Raw genomic sequence first — 19036 nt, forward strand, 5'->3', positions numbered from 1 at the left:
CCAAACTCCCCCTATGTACTTATATTTTCTCCCTCTCCATAGTTATTTATTTTCCAGAATGTCCCATAAATGACATCACAGAGTAGGGAGCTTAGTGAGTCCAGTTTCTTTCTCTAGCCATTAAGCATCTGAGATTCATCCACTCTATATTTTCCTGAAAGTACCAATAGAGCTTTCCTTTTTATTCTTGAGTATGATCCTATTCTATGGAACTACATCGGTTTGTTTATCTAGTCATTGGTAAAAAGACATTTGTTTCCAGGTTTTGGCTATTATGAATAAAGGTGCTATAAACATTTATGTACAGGTTTTGTATGAATATAAATTTCCCTTTTGGATAAATAATCCAGGAATAGAATTTCTGGTCATAGTAAACCAATGTTTGCAGGGACACAATAATTTTGTTTTAAGGTTATAAGAAAATGCCAGTCTGACAAAGTAGCTGAACCATTTCACATTCTCATCAGTGAAGTATGATAGTTCCAGATCTTCCATATCCTTCCCAGCATTTGATATTGTTACTCTTTATATTAGCAAATCTGGCTTTTATTTGGATTTCTCTAATGCCCAATAATGTTTAGCACTTTTTTTTTTAAGATTTTATGTATTCCTGAGAGACACAGAGAGAAGCAGAGACAGAGGGAGAAGCAGGCTCAATCCCCAGACCAGGATCACACCCTGAGCCAAAGACAGACGCTCAACTGCTGAGCCACCCAGGCATCCCAGCACTTTTTTTGTTCACGCACTTATTTGTCATCCATATTTCTTTTTGATAAAGTGCTCAAATCTTTTGGCCATTTTAAAAACCAGATCAGTATTTTTGCTGAAATAGAATTCATATACTGTGAAAGCCATTCTTCTAAAGTGTACAGTTTTGTGTCTAATATATTTTATACAGTAGCACAACCATGACCACTATCTAATATCAGAACATTTCATCACCCAAAAAGAAAGCCCATACCCATTAGCAATCACTCCTCCTTTGGCCCATCCCTCAGCCTTTGACAACCAGAAGCTCCTTTCTATTTCTATGAATTTGCCTATTCTGGATACTTCACAAATGGAATCCTACAATGTGGCCTTTTGTGACTGCTTCTTTCACTTAGTATCTTTTCAAGGTTCATCATCTATGTTGTATGATATATCAGTAGATCATTCTTTTTTTATACCCAAATAGCATTCCACTGCATGGATATCACATTTTATTTATCCATTTATCACTTGAAGAATATTTGAGTTTTTCCACTTTTAGTCTATTATGACTAATGTGTCTTTGAACACAAGGTGTACAAGTTTTTATGGAGACAGGTGTTTTCAGTTTTCTAGGGTATACACACCTAGGAGTGGAACTGTTAGGTCTATATTTAGCATTTTGAGGAACTGCCAACCTGCAGGTGGGGGCACCAATGTATGAGGGTTCCAATGTCTCCACATCTTCAACAATACTTGCTATTGTTTATCTCTTTTATTTTAGCCATCCTAATGGGTATGAACTGGTATCTCATCATGGTTTTGATCTGCATTTCCCTAATGACTAAGGATGTTAAACATCTTTCTCATGTGCACTTCAGTAATTTGTATATTTTCCTTCGAGAAATATCTAATCTAAAACAAAAATTGGATCATCTTTTTATTGTTCAGTCATAAGCATTAATCGTATATTTTGGATACAAGTTCCTTCTCAAATATATGATTTACAAATATTTTTCTCCCATTCTATGTGTTGTCTTTTCATTTTCTTCATGGTATGCTTTGAGGCATAAAAGTTTTTAATTTTGATAGAGTCTACTGTATCTACTTTTTCTTTAGTTGCTTTTGCTTTTGTTCTCAGATCTAAGAAATCATTGCCACATGCAGGGACACAAAGATTTATGCTTATGTTTTCTTCTAAGAGTTTTATATTTTCAGCTCTGACATTTAGGTCTCCAATCCATTTTGAATTAATCGTTATAAACAATGTGAGATAAATATTCAACATTTATGTTCTTTATTTTGAATGTTGGACATCTACTTGTTTCAGGAGTATTTTTTGAAAAGACTATCCTTTCCCACCTCAATGGATTGTCCTGGCATCCTTGTTGAAAATCAAATGGCTACAAATGTAAGAAATTATTTATAGTTCTTACTCTCATAATTTGAAAGTTCTTTATATATTCTGGACATATGCCTTTTAGAAGACATACAATTTTCAAATATTTTCTATCACCCTGCAACTCGTCTTCTCATTCTCTTACAGATCTTTCAACAAGCAAAATATTTTTTTCCAATAAAGTCGACTTCATGAATTTGTTTTGTATATGTGGTGTTGAATTAATGAACTATATGCCTAGCCCAAGGTAAAAAAACTCAATCTAAAAATGTTTAGGTTCATATTTTACATTTATATATATGATTTATATAATTTATATTATATAGTTAACTTTCTGTAAGGTATGGGGGGGTGATTTTTTTATATAATAATGAAATGAAATGAAACAAATGAAAGCAAAAAAAAATATATATATATATATATATTTAAAAATGCCTCCCAAAAGATCCTAATGAGTATCTTATTTCTAAATGACATCCTGAAACACATTTTTTTCTTTTTTAAGTTTTTATTTAAATTCTAGTTAGTTAATATATAGTGTAATATTAGTTTCAGGTATACAATATAGTGATTCAGTACTTCTACACTTCACCCAGTGCTTATCACAAGTGCCTTCCTTAATACCCATCACCTATTTAGTCCATCGCCCCAACCACCCTCTCTCTGGTAACCATCAGTTTATTCTCTATGGTTAAAAGTCTGTTTCTTAGTTTGCCTCTCCCTCTCTTTTCTTTTCCCTTTGCTCATTTGTTTTGTTTCTTAAATTCCACATATGAATGAAATCATATTGTATTTGTCTTTCTCTGACTTATTTTGCTTAGCATAATACTCTCTAATTCCATGCATGTGGTTGCAAAGGCAAGATTTCATTCTTTTCTTATGGCTGAGTAATATTCCATTGTCTATATATACCATATCTTCTTTATGCATATATCAATTGATGGACACTTGGGCTGTCTCCATAATTTGGCTATTGTTGATGATGATGCATTGGGGTGCATGTATCCCTCTGAATTAGTATTTTGTATTCTTTAGGTAAATACCTAGTGCAATTACTGGATGGTAGGGTGGTTCTATTTTTAACTTTTTGAAGACCCTCTGAACTGTTTTCCAGAGTGGCTGCACCAGTTTTTATTCCTACCAACAGTGCAAGAGGGTTCCTCTTTCTCCACAGCCATACCAATGCCTATTGTTTCTTTTGGTATTGACTTTCGCCATTCTAACAGGTGTGAAGTGATATTTCATTGTAGTCCTGATTTGTATTTCCCTGATGATAAGTGACATTGAGCATCTTTCACACGTCTCTTGGCCACCTGTGTTTCTTATTTGGAAAAATGTCTGTTCATATCTTCTGGCCATTTTTAATTGGATTATGGGGTTTTTGGGTGTTGGGTTTCATAATTTCTTTATAGATTTTAGATATTATCCCTCTATCAGATATGTCATTTGCAAATATCTCATTCTGTAGGCTGTCTTTTAGTTTTGCTGATCATTTCCTTTGCTGTGCAGAAGCTTTTTATTTTGATGTAGTTCCAATAGTTTACTTTTGCTTTTGTTTCCGTCACCTCAGGAGACATACCTAGAAAGAAGTTGCTGCTATGGCTAATGTCAAAGAAGTTACTGCCTGTGTTCTCTGAAAGACATTCACTCTTAAAACAGCATCAATCAGTACAGAGGGAGAACTACCACACTGTAGCTAATGGTAGCTTCAGAGGTAGTAAGAAAAGGTAAGAAGCTCTTTTTAAAAAGTCGTTATAAGATGAAGGCATCTTCAGAATTAGCATAATGGCTTAAACAAATGAGTTGTTTTGTGGGACATAAATCTATGGAACAATCAGTGTAAACACGCGATGTCTCTCCAGCAAAATTAGGCAAGAAATGCACAAAAATATTTATCCACCTACCCAATTTCCAAATCTAAATTCACATTAAAGTTAATTGAAGTGAAGTTAATTGAAGGTGAAGGTGAACCCACACCTACTAGAAGGATAATAAAAGACAATATTCAGAATATACATAAGATGCTCTAAGCATCTTATAAATTACACAATAACATCTACACTCACACAACACAGAACCTTATAGGTAATATGAAAAGTGAAATGCCAGGAGGACTGGGTGGCTCAGTGGTTAAGTGGCTGCCTTCAGCTCAAGGCATGGTCCCGGAATCCCAGGATTGAGTCCTACATAGGGCTCCCCATAGGGAGCCTGGTTCTCCCTCTGTCTATGTCTCTGCATCTCTGTGTGTGTCTCTCATGAATAAATAAAATCTTAAAAAAAAAAGTGGAATCCCATTACAATATTTGATATTTGCAGAGGAGTAACAGAAAACTTTCTTATAGTTAAATCGCTCAAAATAATTTATCATGACACTATTTAAACCAATGTAGATGTAAATAATGCAAGATTCACCATTAGACAATTATAATAACACTAATTTGAATCTGAAATCAGACCACAGCGCTAAAATGTCACAAGTTAATGAAATTCAAGGACTGTTTGTAACACACACATTTTACAACTAGTAATCAAATATCAGTTGAGTAACTTAGCTCAAGATTACATACTGTGAAGACAGCATTCTTTGGTTATCATGAAGCTTACAGTCTAATATGCATGAAACAGGAATAAGTTACATGCTAATTGCTTGCTACTAAGAGATAAGTACAAATAGGATCACCTATTTGGAGATGAGATCATGGAGCAGATGGGACATAACTTAGGCTTTGCAAGATGCACAAAATATGGATATGAGTAGGAGAGAAGAAATCTGAGCATGAAGGATAACATAGAGTGTGTAAAGGGATGCCCCATTTGTGAGCAATAGTAAGGAATCTCTAACTAGAAGAGAAGATTATAATGGCAAGCAGTAGGAAGATAAAACAATTTCAATTTTAAAAGAACTTTTTAATTGAGCCAGTGGAGCAGGAACTTACGTAAATTATTTAGCAAGGGAACAACAGTACAGATTTTGAGATTGCTACACTTTATGGATAGGATGAGTGGTCTAGAAAAACGAAGTGATTCACTGAGAAGCTCCAAGTCTTGTGATTTGGTTAGCTGTAACTTAAAACCCTTCATTGGCTCACCAGGATGAAAGGCAACCTCCAAGGAACATAAAAGGTGCTTCAGATCTATCCCTCTCAGCCCACAATTCTATTGTCAAGCAACACCCAAGTCTGTGGGCATTTATTTACCCTGGGTGTCTGTGTTTATGATGTAGCGTGCAACACCCAAGCCCATTTGAAAGAGTAAAGTAAGTTGGGTAGATTTATGTTCACATAAGGGTATTGTCTGTCTTCTATTTTATTGGACATGGCAAGTAATTATAAAAATAGCTTTAATGAAAGAATAAATGGATTAACAAAACACTCAAGGGTGACAAGGTTCACAAAGGTGAACTCGGAGAGAGCTACTAACTCTGGTAATCTTCAGTAGGGTCATTTCAGACAAGAGGTGGGAAAGTCAGGTGGAAAGGGAGAAGTAAAAGAAATGTTGAGAGGAAATGATCAAGGTAATGGGCAGAGAATACAGATATAAGAACTCTGGAGACTGATGTCTGTAGACATCAAGATGAGATACTATACCAAACAAAGGCTTCATCAACATGCATTCTTTCGCTTGACATTTTTTGAGCCTTATCAGTATAAGCTCTTGTCCTAGTCCTGGATGACTAAGCCCAAGGGCCTCCTAAAGAGTTCATAACATAATGAAACAGAAACTATATATAAAGTTTACAATGGGAGAAAACATGCTAACAAAGATATTTGTGAAATGTCTCAGGAACAAAAAAAAAGAGAGAGAGAGACATTTTTATTGTTGTTTTAAAGGGACAACTTAAAAGGGAAGATAGGTATACAAATTTTAAGCACAGAGGAAGAAGTCTGTATTTTTATACTGTTACTTTTCAAACAGAAAATAAAGGACATGATGAGAAATGTGCAAACAATTACATCAGCAGTAAGTAAAATGAGGGAACTGCTTAGACAAGAAATGTCACTGGCTGACACATAATGATCTACATGTAAAAGATACACATTAATAGATACCAAATTTAAAAATGAAAGTTCATATTCAATACATTAAACACACAAAAATTATAATGGTCCTTCTCTTTTCAAGTGTTCAAAATCTTTGTTTAAAAATGATTTTTCACTATCCCTTGTGTCATGGATTTTCTTTGAAAATGTAGCTAGAATCTAACAAACCTCCAGATTTATCATCCAGGAAAACTGGAGACTTTTCCAGAGGAGGGGCAGTGTCTTACTAATTGTTGACAGCTCAACAAATGTTTACCAAATGAAGTGAATATTTTTTTTTCTTATGTCCAGGAAGTACAGGAAATACAGCCCCATGATCTATAGAAAAAATTCATTTTGGAGGGGACACAAAGTACTTCAGGAGACAGCCAGATGCTGGAATCTATGGGTTTAGCTATTCTGCTTAGTCTCATGTTGACTAAGCAGGAGCTTAGATTTGATAACTTTTTGAACAGATCTTCAGACACTTCCTTATGGTTATATCAAGCCTAAATTCCCAAGCCAGGATTTTTCATTAGGCCTGAAGCCTCTTAATATAATGAGGTTCAGCAGGAAGAAACTTGTAGTATCTCAAGTCTTGGATGAGGATTAAATCTGTCCCTCTATTTTATCCTTCAATTTCCCTTTGGACAGAGAGAGATAGTAGCACTTTTTCTTTGCTCTACCTCTCAGGCATATACAGAATAGTAACAGCAAAATTAAAAATTTCCAGGATCAATGAAGAGTCACTACTTAAATCCTAAATGTCATCTTCAGTAACTATTCCTTACTATATTTTTCTCTTAATTATATAAGTACAATGAAAATAGCAGAGGTTATTTAATTGGAGTTTTAGTAGTGAGCTTTATAAAACTTTAAAATGCATATTATATTTCCACACACCATTACACTTTTGAATTCCAGCTGGGACAAGACCTGTAAGTGACAAATGCCATGAGAATGGATATTCTCACAGTATTTCTGGCACATCTAAACAGAGGAAGTCCCAAAAATCTCATGAGAAAATAACCCCTTCTAAGACTCTCATCCCAGTTTTTTGGGCTTACTCTATATAAACTTCTATAAGCCTTAGGCTTTTGGGTCTTTATCCAAATCCACAAGAGCTTTGATCCTTTAGAGGTTTACCAGTCCCCAAGATAGAGTTCTCTTGGGAGACAAAAATCCCAAGTTCCAATAAAATGGTTTCTCAATAAATTAAAGCTGAAATTCTATTTGGGAGTAGAAAATCATTTAAATATCAGAATTTATAAAACATCCCTTGATGCTTAAAGCTATGATATTTTGTTTTTGTTTTCAGTTGTTTATTTGTTTAGTTATTATTGCATTTATTGTTTGAATACAAAGCACTAAACCAGAACAGTTCACATGGGGGTCTAACCACTGACTTTCTGTGTTTACTTGAACAAATTTCCATTTTTGAAAAAAGAATTATGAAAACAACCTCATATGCTCTTCCCACCCCGCCTTCTACCTTTCAGAAGAATACCTGCAGGTACCTTCTACTGAGGCACTCTCAATTCCCATCCAAACACATGGTACCTGTCTGTGCTTCAGGCTGACATGTTATAACCTGTTTACTAGAAGTTTTGCTAACTTCAAAATGCCATCTTATTATTTAGGCATTGTCCCCAAATATGTTTTCCCAGACATTCTATACTATAGAAACACAGAGGAAAAATGGATTAAGTTGTGGATAAAAGTAAAGAGACAAAACGACAATGGGCTTTGTTGCTGCACTAGAGGAACAGTTTGTCAGGTCAGCTTTGCAGAGAGGCATATTCCCAAACCAGTCATCATTAATGGACTCACTTCCACAGGAAAAAAAAAAAAAAAAGACAAAGTCTGAAAACTCCGGACAAAAGAAATCCCTGCAGACAAAGTAAAAACAAATTAAAAGACCCATTATAAAACACAGATGCTACAAGGAAAATAAACTTTGCAAGATTTACTGGTTTTTGACAAACGTGAACATTTGTGGAAAAGACATCAGCAACAACTCCCAGGTAATGTGGCTGCAAAGCTAGACTCCTTTCTGTTTTATCTTTACCCTCTTTGCAGAAGCTGCCAGGTTGGTATTCTTAGCTTCTGAACGCAGTGATGTGAGAACATGAAGCTGGCAAACTGCCAGCTTCAAGAAGTTTCTGAAGCAAGATCCTGAAACCATTGACCATTTCAGATTATGCTAAATATTAAAGTTATTGATATCAGTGTATCCATATGCATTTCTTCTTAATCAAGAAAAAATACGACATAAAATGTGATTATATACCGCCTCCCCCCACTTTAAAAAAATTTCCCTATCCTGCCATATACTGTGAAACAAGGCAAATAAAAGTTAAAATGACACTAAGCAATCAAAGGATCAGAGCTGTAGATCAGAAAGTATCTTAAAACAGTATTACATCAGTGAGAAAGAGAAAACTTTTTACTATAGGTTTCTAGAAGCACAAACTACAGTCTGTTGCCAGAGGTGGTAGAAGGAATATTCTAGAAATAAGAGGTATAAGAGACTAAGAACTATAATGTAATAAAGTGGATCAAGTGGAGCATCTGGAAGATAAAGGAGCACTGTCTTTTGTTGTCATTAGGGATGCAGGGATAAATATAAAGTAGCAAAGACGCAGTTGTAGAAAAAAAAAAAAAAAAGGAGCCAAGGCAGTGTTGACGGGTCCCCCATGGGAGAGCCGTGTTATCAAGAGGTCTGCATTTTCTTCTCACTTGTTGATCCTTATAAAGGATACAGACCTTATTCACCTTAGGTACTCCATTTTTCTGAAAGTTTACCACAGAAACTTCCCTATATATTAGACTCCTACAATAGTGTCAGATTATCTTCTCATTACCTCTCTACACATTTATCTACAAAATCCATTCTTGTTCTAGGATACAAGTCTATCAGTGTCCTCGGTCTGCTAATATTTTAAACTATTCCATTTTATAATTGGATGAATGTGGCCAACGGAAAGCCAGTGTCCATGTAACAACCTGCCCCCCACCCTCATCAAGAAGGCAATTCTATAGGAAGACCTTCATTCCCAAACATCCCATCATTATAGTTCTCGTTCCAACGATTTCGCTGTTCTCAGACCTCATGTAGATGTTCTATCCCTTACATATATTTCCCAAATGAAAACCGGGTAATGAGTTCGTAGGGGGCGGTTGTGTGTGTCTGTGTGTGTGTGTGTGTGTGTGCGCGCGCGCGCACATATGTGCTTTTTTGCTTTCCACAGACGACCAAAACTTTTGGTCTGCTTTTAATATCCTGCTGTGGAATTGACAGGGATAAAAATCCAAAATATACCCGTGAGTTTAACTAAGTTAACTCTGTAGTTGAAAAGCTCCCAACTTCTTGACTCTGTCAAAAAGAGTACAATGGTAGCTTGTTTTGAAACAATCACTGGAAATCTGGGCTCTGAAAAGTTAAAATCACTGCTTACTCTCGCTTGCCATCTAATTTAACATTAAAGCTTTCTCAGCCAAACACTCTATAATTATTTAATCAAAACCAAATAAAATCCTTTCAGAGTATATAAAAAGTATCCTGTGCAAATGGGAATTTCCTGAATGTGGGTTGTTTTGGTTGGGGTGGGAGTCTCTATTTCTCTATTTTGTTCTTTTTCTTGTTCTTTTTTTCCCCCTTTCCTAGATGAGAATGACAAGCTTCCCAGCTGCAGTTCTAGAACTTTCACCCTCCTTTTTGACCTTTTCTCAGGCGTATTCCAGTATAATCTGTAATCTACTCAAGTAGGAAAAGGAAGCAGAGCGCCCTGGTGAGAAACAGTGCCTTCTGACCCACATACCAAACTGGGCGGAAGCAATGCTTGTTCACAGGAGCCAAGGAGAGTAGAATACACAATTAAAAGAAAATGAATAATATACACATATTTTTTAAAAGACTGTTAACGCCACCCAGTTTACAGTGACAAAGTTCAAGACAGAAAAGAGCTCAAGGACAATTCTCACTGGGTACTGACTTGTTTCTCCTTGCAATTTTTTTAGGGGGGACCAACAGATGATGGACTAAAAACACAGCAAACCATTATGCATTTCATGCAAAAACACTTGTCGCTCTTCAACTAAACAGTTCAGTGACACAGACAGGTACTTAGGGGAAGGGTGGAAAGATAAGAAGATAAATCTTCCACAAACTGACTTGAAAAAAAGAGTGTAATCTTTTTTTTTGCAAGATGGAGATTAAGGTTTTTAATGACATCATCATCACTTCTTCCCACCATATACAAGGTAGCTTGCATGGAGATTTGCACTAGTGCTTATTACATGTCAGGAGGATTAAAACTTTATGTTCTGGAGAACTGAAATGCTACTAATCACTGAGTAACTATTTAGAAGTTTATGTATTGCATATTTACACAAATATATGTTTACAAATAATTAAATTAAAATATGTGAGGTTGTTCTCCTTTTGTAATCTGAATACATTCTCACCAGTTAATTATTTTAGTGTGCTCACAACTGTCATATATAAATTTGATTATTTTTCTTTCCTTAAATCTAAAATAAACCCAATAAATTTAAAAAGTTGAAACATAAAAATTGAAAATCAAAAGGAGCTAATTGTTGCTAAACTGCACATATAGCAAGGACAATCTACATTTCTTCAAAAAGATATTAAAGCATGCTTAGAACCAGGAATTGTGGAATGTAAAAATAAGCCTGGAAAGGGAGATGAGATCACTGCTTATAAGATGCAAGAATACAAACAGGGGGAAATTAAGAAACACGTCTGAAAAGTTTCAGAGATAAAATAAGGTGTATGGGACAGGTCATGTAATCTATTATAGAAAATTCTTTGCCTGCATTTCCTCTTTGCTTTATTTGTGGTATGACTTAGTCTCAATTACATAGCCAGCCCAAATTTATAAAACAAATGAAAAAATCTCCCCCACAAGTGGGAAATTCATTTGTTTATTGTTCTTAGAGCACTCCAAGATTTCAGATGGAGAAAATTTATAAGAGCTGGTACTTTTAATATTTAAGAAGTTTTAGCAAGTCTTAATTCATTTTAGGCATTAAGAATGTAGTTTGCTACTCTTACAACAACGAAAAACCAAACAAAACAGTAAATAGACTATATTTAGCACTAGAGATGACAAAGTAAACTCATAAATAAGAAGAATAAAAGAATAGTATCCTGGGTCTTTCACTTTAAGCTTAAAATTATTCCTAAATCTAATATATTTAAGCAGTCTCAAAATTTCCCACTCTTCTGAATCGAGGTCAAATAGTGTTTGGAGACTAAATGCTCAGGAGTGAAGGTGAAAGGATTTTTCTGGTGAAAAATCTCCAGAATTAAAAACCCCATAGTCTAACATCACTTAGACCAAATTTGGGGTTCGATGAACTCCCCAAAGTGTAAATAAATCCTCCTCAAAATTCTTTTGAAAATATACTATACCCAAATCCTTCATGCTTATCTCATAATGAATGGATTTCGTATCACTGCAGCAGAGCAAATAGGATGAACTTCACTGTCCAAAGGAAAAAAAATACATAAACTTATCTGCATCATTCAACAAATATAACTTTATTACTTAAACTGTTGAACATATAGGATGTGAAAGAACTGAGAGTTGGCTCTGAAATAAAAACAAACACCGTAACAAGACAAAATAGTAAATAAGCTGCAAGATTTAAGGTGCATTTGTTTCAGACATGGAGGATTCAGAATGACTTAATTCAACATTTGTAAAACTTGTCTTTTTCAAATAAACGCTGTATACTTCAGGAAAAATTAGATACAAAATCAAAGTATTTTCTGTTGACACCAGAGTAGTAAAACGTAAGTAATTTTCCTAATAGTCAAAAAGATATAAACTGGAATATCAAAAGTAAAGCTCCCCTCTCCCTACAACCTCCTTCCCGCTCCCTCACCCCCACCACACAGAAGCTTTCCTTCTTTTTACCCATGACTGTTAAGGATATTTTCTGGCTCTATTTCAGCACCGTGACTCAGGTCATGAGAAGTGTCAAAGATGCATTTCCTTCAGATGGGAAAAAGCAACAGATTTTAACAACCATACAAAGTTGGGAGTAGAGTGCAAAAGGGCCCAGTCAGCATTTTTGACAGCAGGGAAGATAAAACCTTTTATATTCACATATATTTTATTTCTAGCTTAAAAACATTTAAATATCTTTCTATTAAAATATGCTTACATGTTCTGCTCAAGAAGAAAACAGGAAACCCATACCCAGTTTAGCTGTCTAAATTATCAACAATTTGTGAAAGAGAATTGTTCACTGAAAAAAAATAAGTACACGTGTTAATAAACTGTTCAAGTCTTTGTCTTCAGAACTTATTTAAAACAAAACAAAACAAAACAAAACTTATTTTTCCAAAAGCAAAATCATGAATTTACCGGTGTACATAAAAATTCCCTTGTTAGAAAGTCCTTGGGAGTGAGAACCACCAGGAGAGTGGTACTATGACCCTATCTGGGCACCATATTCTTCCCTGCAATTCTTCTGACTTAACAGAAACACTTTTTCTTAATCAGCTGGATCATTGCCAAAAGCCATATTCATTTATCAGTACTGTCATTTTATATTTTCTGTTATCCATGATTTTATCAAATGTGGACACATTTCAATCCATTCCAAAATTAGACAAGAGTGAAATACTAGTGAACATTTCTTACGCATTCCCTACTAAGGATGAAAATGGAATAGCCTGTCTCTTCTGAAGCTGCCAACAACAACAATGCCCACATTAATTCCAGTCTATCCATTCTGAAATAGTTTCACTCCTGTGCCTCATTTCTAGCTTCAATATTCTCACCTGCAAAAACACATCATCCAATGTTAATAACTCTTTCAATGAACCTTAAATCCCTTTCCTTTTCTCATCCTCCTCCAAATTCTAAGCATTATTTTATGCTAAGAACCTAGTATGCTAAGAATCATAATAGTTTCTATTTCTCAGTATGTGTAACCCTGGCACAGCCCTGACCCCGCTATCCCTACCCTTTTGTAGCTTATAAACTATGAGCCAGCAGTCAGATTTTTGCTTCCTGCTCAGATTTTAGGTTCAAGAGTACTCATGGCTGCTATTCCCAAATTTGATAATTTCTAAATTTGTTTATGTGGGTCAGTCATTCAGACACTGGTCATTATGTATCCTAAGAAACCTTATTTCTACTCTCTTCTCCCTCTCCATTTTTTTCTAAAACCAAATTTTGAAAAAAATGTTTCAAGGAACTCTGACCCAGAATTTTCTTAACTGTCCTCCTCCTCCCTGGAAAAGTAAGGCAATGGTAACATGCAAATAGGTATTTCAAGTCCTCTTGTTGTTATTCTAATCACTAGACTAAAGCAATAGAACTCCTTCAACTTCCTGAAAACTGACTTCTAAGTTGATTGTCAGAAAGTCTCCACCACCCCAAGCCCACCCCAAACAGAGGATTCCTCTTTGGGAAAACTGACCAGTCTTAAGTGAAAAGATCTGCAGACAGTATTGACTGCGGGTTCCCTAAAACAACTGCCAGTCCCACCTAAGGGAGAGATCAGTGGGAACTAGAAGCTAGTATGATCTACTCATGCTCAAAAGAACTTCTAATCAGTTCTTTAGTATGGCTGTGGTGATTAGCTGAATAAAAATAATGAAATAAATTAGTAAATAATAATATTTCAATAATAAAAATAAGAATGATCACCAAGGATTCCTAGACGGTCATGTCAATATTTTGGTTTAATCAGTCTAAGACTAGGCTGAGGCATTAGTACTTTTTCAATCTACCTAGAGTAAGTTATAATGTACAATCAGAGTTGAGGACCACTGTCCTAATATGAAAGATAACAATCGCAACAAAAAAACTGAAAAAGGAACTCATATGAAATAGAAATAATGCAAGAAGCAAAATATGCCTCCAAAATTGTCTCTATATCTAAAAGAGATTAAGAATATTCCATCTATAAAAAAGACAATAATGTGATAAGAAAAAGATTGTTGGGAGAAAAGGATATCTTAAAACATGTTGCAGAAATAAAAATACAACAAGGTTAGAAGACAAAGTTGGGGATACTCTCATAAAGTAAAACAAAAAGACAAACAAAAATATTAAATGAAGTTACAGGTTCAATGTAGGAGATCCATTATCCAACCAACATGATTTCTATAAAGGGACAAAAAAAGAAAACAGCAAGGAAAAAAACTGTGAAGAACTGAAAGAGAAGCTTCTGCAGAGTGGAGGGGATGGGGAAAGAAAATGCCATTTTTCATTATAAAACTGTGGTCTTATTTGACTTTTATCATAAATGCATTACTTTGATGAAAAGATACATTAAATAGGTAAAGAAAAACAACAAAATTCCAATCAACATTAACAGAAAAGAGAAGCAAAGATTAACTATAAGCTCTAATTATGCCTCAATTGTAGAGTTTAATCAATCTGGTCCCATCAGGTATGGATATAACAGGTCCTTGAAGAGAAATATATAGAAAATCGAAGAAAGGAATTTTTAGAACATTACAGACAACACTTATTCAAATGATTAAAAAATTAGCCTCCATTCAACCACTTTAATTCATTCAAAGAAGCTAGGTATCTGGATGGAGTACTAAAAATGGATTTTAATTAATAGTAACAGATTTCAAAAGTCAGATTCTCTAAGAAGACTTTGAGGAATATGTCATAAAAAAAAACATAATAAAAAGGAAGCTGGGTTATTATAAAATGTTTTAAGACACCAACATCCATGCTGGGGTTGCCTGGATTACAATCACAGGAAAGTTTAGAAAAGATCGCCCTCTAGAGGTATGTCTCATTATCCACTGAAAAGCAAAACCATAAAAACCTAGCGTCTTGATTTGCCAATGTAAAAAAATAGAGAATATATTTCATGAGCAATAAAAACCAAAAGAACGAATTCCAGATTAGTTTCAATGACTGACTACTTTATGTGACATTTAAGAGAAAACTTTCAGAGGGAAAAAAATGTGACATATTCCAAATGAAATAGACAAAAAGATAAAATATTCTAGCAGAGTTCAGTTTTTTTTTTTAGTTCAGTTTTTATAGCACTATATTTTAAAGTTTATTTTAAAGGCAATATAAGAGTTTTTAAAGATACTCCACAGGTTATTTTATTTTCCTCAAAAACTATGCTATCTGAACCTCCCTCTCAATTTTGTTATGAACCTAAAACTGCTCTATAAAATGGTCAATTAAAAAACTTTGCTATCTTTAATAGATGGTTTTTCAGTTAGTGCTTCTAAATGAAAGCATCTTGTTTTCAGTAAGGTATTATGAGGTCTCTCTCTTCCACCCATTTTCCCTAAAGAATTCATCTGGTCTCTCTGAGAAATGATAGGAAGTGACATGAGAATATTTAAAATATGTATGGTTTTGTTGTATAGTAAAGGTAAAGATTAGCATAATATTGTAATTTTGCAACATCATAAAAAGGACAATAAAAGAACTTATAAGAAAACAAATTCACTAGGAAAACTATTAGATCTAACAAGAACAAATTAGAAACAAAACTTCATTCTGAACTACAACAATAAACTACACATAACCAATAGAAACCCAGGTAGTAAACTAAGATAGCCTAAAAGAAGATTTTATCCAGTTAACATGTATATACTACATATATACTCCATGTGATATGAGGCATAAAATTTAAAGCAGAACTACAGTGCACATGATTGATTTTTCTTGGCAAAAATTAAAACATACAAATGGAAACTTCAATCCACAAGTAAACAGCGATGTGGAAAGAGAAGGCAAGAAACATCCCATTATTATTGATTGTCTTAAGTAGGTGAAACTATATAAGGCTTAAATGTGTGGTTGTTTTGTATTTACAATTGTGATGTGGTGTGTATCAAGAAAACTACTGATCAACAAAAGCAAGTAATTACAAAACCATTAAATAAACAATTTCTGAGTGGTAAAAAGAATGCATCATACAGATGCTAACAAGAAAAGTGATGCTACCAGTTATTTAAAAATACTTCACTAAAACCTGGAGACTTCAAGTCCAAGAATTCGGAGGTCCCTCTAGAGGTCTCAGTCTCCTCAACCAGCTCCATTTGGAAGAAGCAGAATCTGGAATTCAGATGCCAAAAGCTGTGACTCAAAGAGGACTCCTCCCCTGAGGAACAATGAGTTGATGGGAAAGGAGACACTTCCAGGAACTCTGGAGAACTGCAGAAGCGAATCCAAAACCCCTCTGTTAACTTGATGGAAACAGGATAAAAGATTTTTTTAAAAAAAGCCCTATCATGTAATGAATATCATATTCCTGAAACCTATGTTGGAAAACTAATTTGTAAAGTAAAGAAATGCAAAGACTCAAGAGTAGGTGAATAAATCAATCAAATTGTGTTTCCTGATGTAGGATATTAAAATGAGCAAAAACAGATGAAACAGAAGGAATGTTGCTACTTGTACCTTCAGGCTTGTGTTGGTATCCCCCTTCATTTCAGAAACAGTATCAGAAGTCAAAGGCAACTTATTAATACTAAGTCCAACAATGCTATAAAAGCCTATACATAATAAAGTCACAATTATATTTCATTTACTCCTTAGTCACTGAATTACTCATTTATTCTGTTTTCTGGGTAAGAGGCCTACACAAAAATACAAAAAAATAAAACAGTCCTTATACCCCCTTAATAATAAACAGTATCCATGACAATAATCATAGTAGCTAATCATTCACTGAGGATTTGATATGTACCAAACACTACTTAAAGTGTGGTGATCCTGACCGTAACTCTGTAAAGGTAGGTAATATTATTACACTCATTTTATAGATAGAAATTTTTTTTTATAGATAGAAAATTAAGGCATGGGTATATTAAGGAATTTGTTGAAGATTACAGACTTAGGGAATCATGGGGGATAGAGTCTACCACAGGCAATCTGACTCCAGGTCCTCTAACTGCCTTCCCAACTTAGTGATGGATATCATGGGAAAAAAGGGGGGGGGGGCGGTTAAAAGGAGTGAGCAACAAGTACAGATAAAAAGCAAACAGGAGGAGTAAACACATAAAATTACACACTTTATGTGAAGAGGGAGAAAGTGCATCATTAGCTGAGCTGAGCTTGACAGATGCATTCATCATTTACCTGAAGAAATAAGCAGAAAGCAGTTCAGAGGGAGGAACAAGATGTCGGAGCTGGAAAGCAAAGTCAAGTCATTAAATTTGCGTGGGGCATAAAAAATAGTGGAAGAAATGGTTTCTTAATTCATCAAAAATTTATTAATTGGTAGAAGAAATGCTGTTCTCCTAGAGGACAATTTTCTGATCTTTGCCCTTCTTTGAAGTTCCCAAAACCTACCACCAGCCTCATGCCCTGATTCCATAAAGAAACTAAAGCAGTCTTCTCTTTCCCCATTTTCTTGTTCCCTTTTATATCAGTGCTTCTTGACAGACTTATCAATACTGGTTTCCCCATTTCTCTCTTCGCATCTTGCCAAAATCCACTCCTGTCAGGCCCCTACCAACTCTACCAAACTGCTCTTATTGCAGTCACGTAGCCTCTATGTTACTAAATTTGATGGTATTCTTTTTCTCAGTCTTTATCTTAATTGACCTACCAGCAGAATTTGACATACTATTCCCTCCCGTCTCACAGAAAAAAAAAAAATTCATTTGGCCTCCAGGATTTCTCATGTATGGTTTTCCTTCTACGTCACTAGCTACTTAATGGCGGAAGACCCAGGGCTCAGTCCTGAGACATCTTCATCTTCTTTTTTTCATATTCACTCAACTCACTTATGATCTCATCCAGCCTTTGGCTTTACTTAGCCCTTCCAAACATTTATCCTCAGACTAGCCCTTTCCACCAAACTCCAAGCTTGTAGGCTGAGCTATCCACTTAATATCACTAGGAGGTCAAAGACACATCTTAAAGTAAACATCCAGAACTTCTGATCCTGGCCCTATCCCCCAAACCTGCTTTAACAGTGTTCCTCATTTCACTTGAAGATAACCCCATCCTTCCAGCTGCTCAGGCCAGAAACCTTACTAATCACCCTGACTCCTCTCCTCTCATACTTGATATAACATATACCAGAAACTCTGTTGACCCTACCATCAAAATGTATCAAGAATAAAATCACTACTCACAATCTCCATTATAAACAATTTAGTCTAAGCCTTGTCTTCTCTCACCTGGATTTTTGCAATACTTTCCTAACTAGTCTCACTAGGCTTCTACCTTTGTCAACCTTAGACTGAATTTTCAATACAGATCTCTGTTTCAATTCTGCTAGAACACTGTCTTACCACATCACTTTTATTCTCAAAGCTCTCCACAGCTTTTCCATCTCATTCTGAGTAAGAATCAGAGGCTGAAAGGATCTAACCACATTTCCTCCATGACCTCATCTGCTAATATGCTCCATGCATACTGTGCTTCAGCCACACTGTCCTCTTTGCCTTTCCTTGAACACTCTAGGCACATTCCTGGTACAGGGATTTTACACTGGCTGTTCCTTCCACCTCAAACTTGTTCCCCAAATATCTGCATGACTTTCTCCCATACTTCCATCAGATCTCTGTTCAAATATCATCATCTCAGTAAGCCCTGGTAGGAAGCTTTCTAATTTCAAATTGTGAAATTCTCTCCAGGCTTTCTCTATTCCTCCTTCCATTCTTTATTTTTCTCTATAGCACATAAAACTACCTACCTATCCATCTATCCACCCATCCATCCTGTTCATGGTTCATTTCACTCCACTAGAAAGTCAGCTTCATGGGAACAGGGATGTTCTCCTCTTTTGTTCACTACTATATTCCTAGGGCTCAGGAACAGTGCCTAGACATAGTAAACATTAATTGTTGTTGAATAAATGAATGTATCTCACAGATGTTAAAATGAAAAGCAATGTTACCATGAATGAAAATTCTTCATTCTGAGCAGTAATGATTTAAATC

At 35.1% G+C, this 19036-nt stretch overlaps 1 protein-coding gene across 8 annotated transcripts in view; it reads right to left on the bottom strand.

The window, feature by feature from the left end:
* BCAS3 (BCAS3 microtubule associated cell migration factor) overlaps positions 1-19036 on the bottom strand; it is a 594925-nt gene that overhangs the window by 332987 nt on the left and 242902 nt on the right. The window lies entirely within an intron of this gene.

This window comes from Nyctereutes procyonoides, unplaced genomic scaffold, assembly GCF_905146905.1.
Source record: "Nyctereutes procyonoides isolate TBG_1078 unplaced genomic scaffold, NYPRO_anot_genome, whole genome shotgun sequence".
Lineage (NCBI taxonomy): Eukaryota > Metazoa > Chordata > Mammalia > Carnivora > Canidae > Nyctereutes > Nyctereutes procyonoides.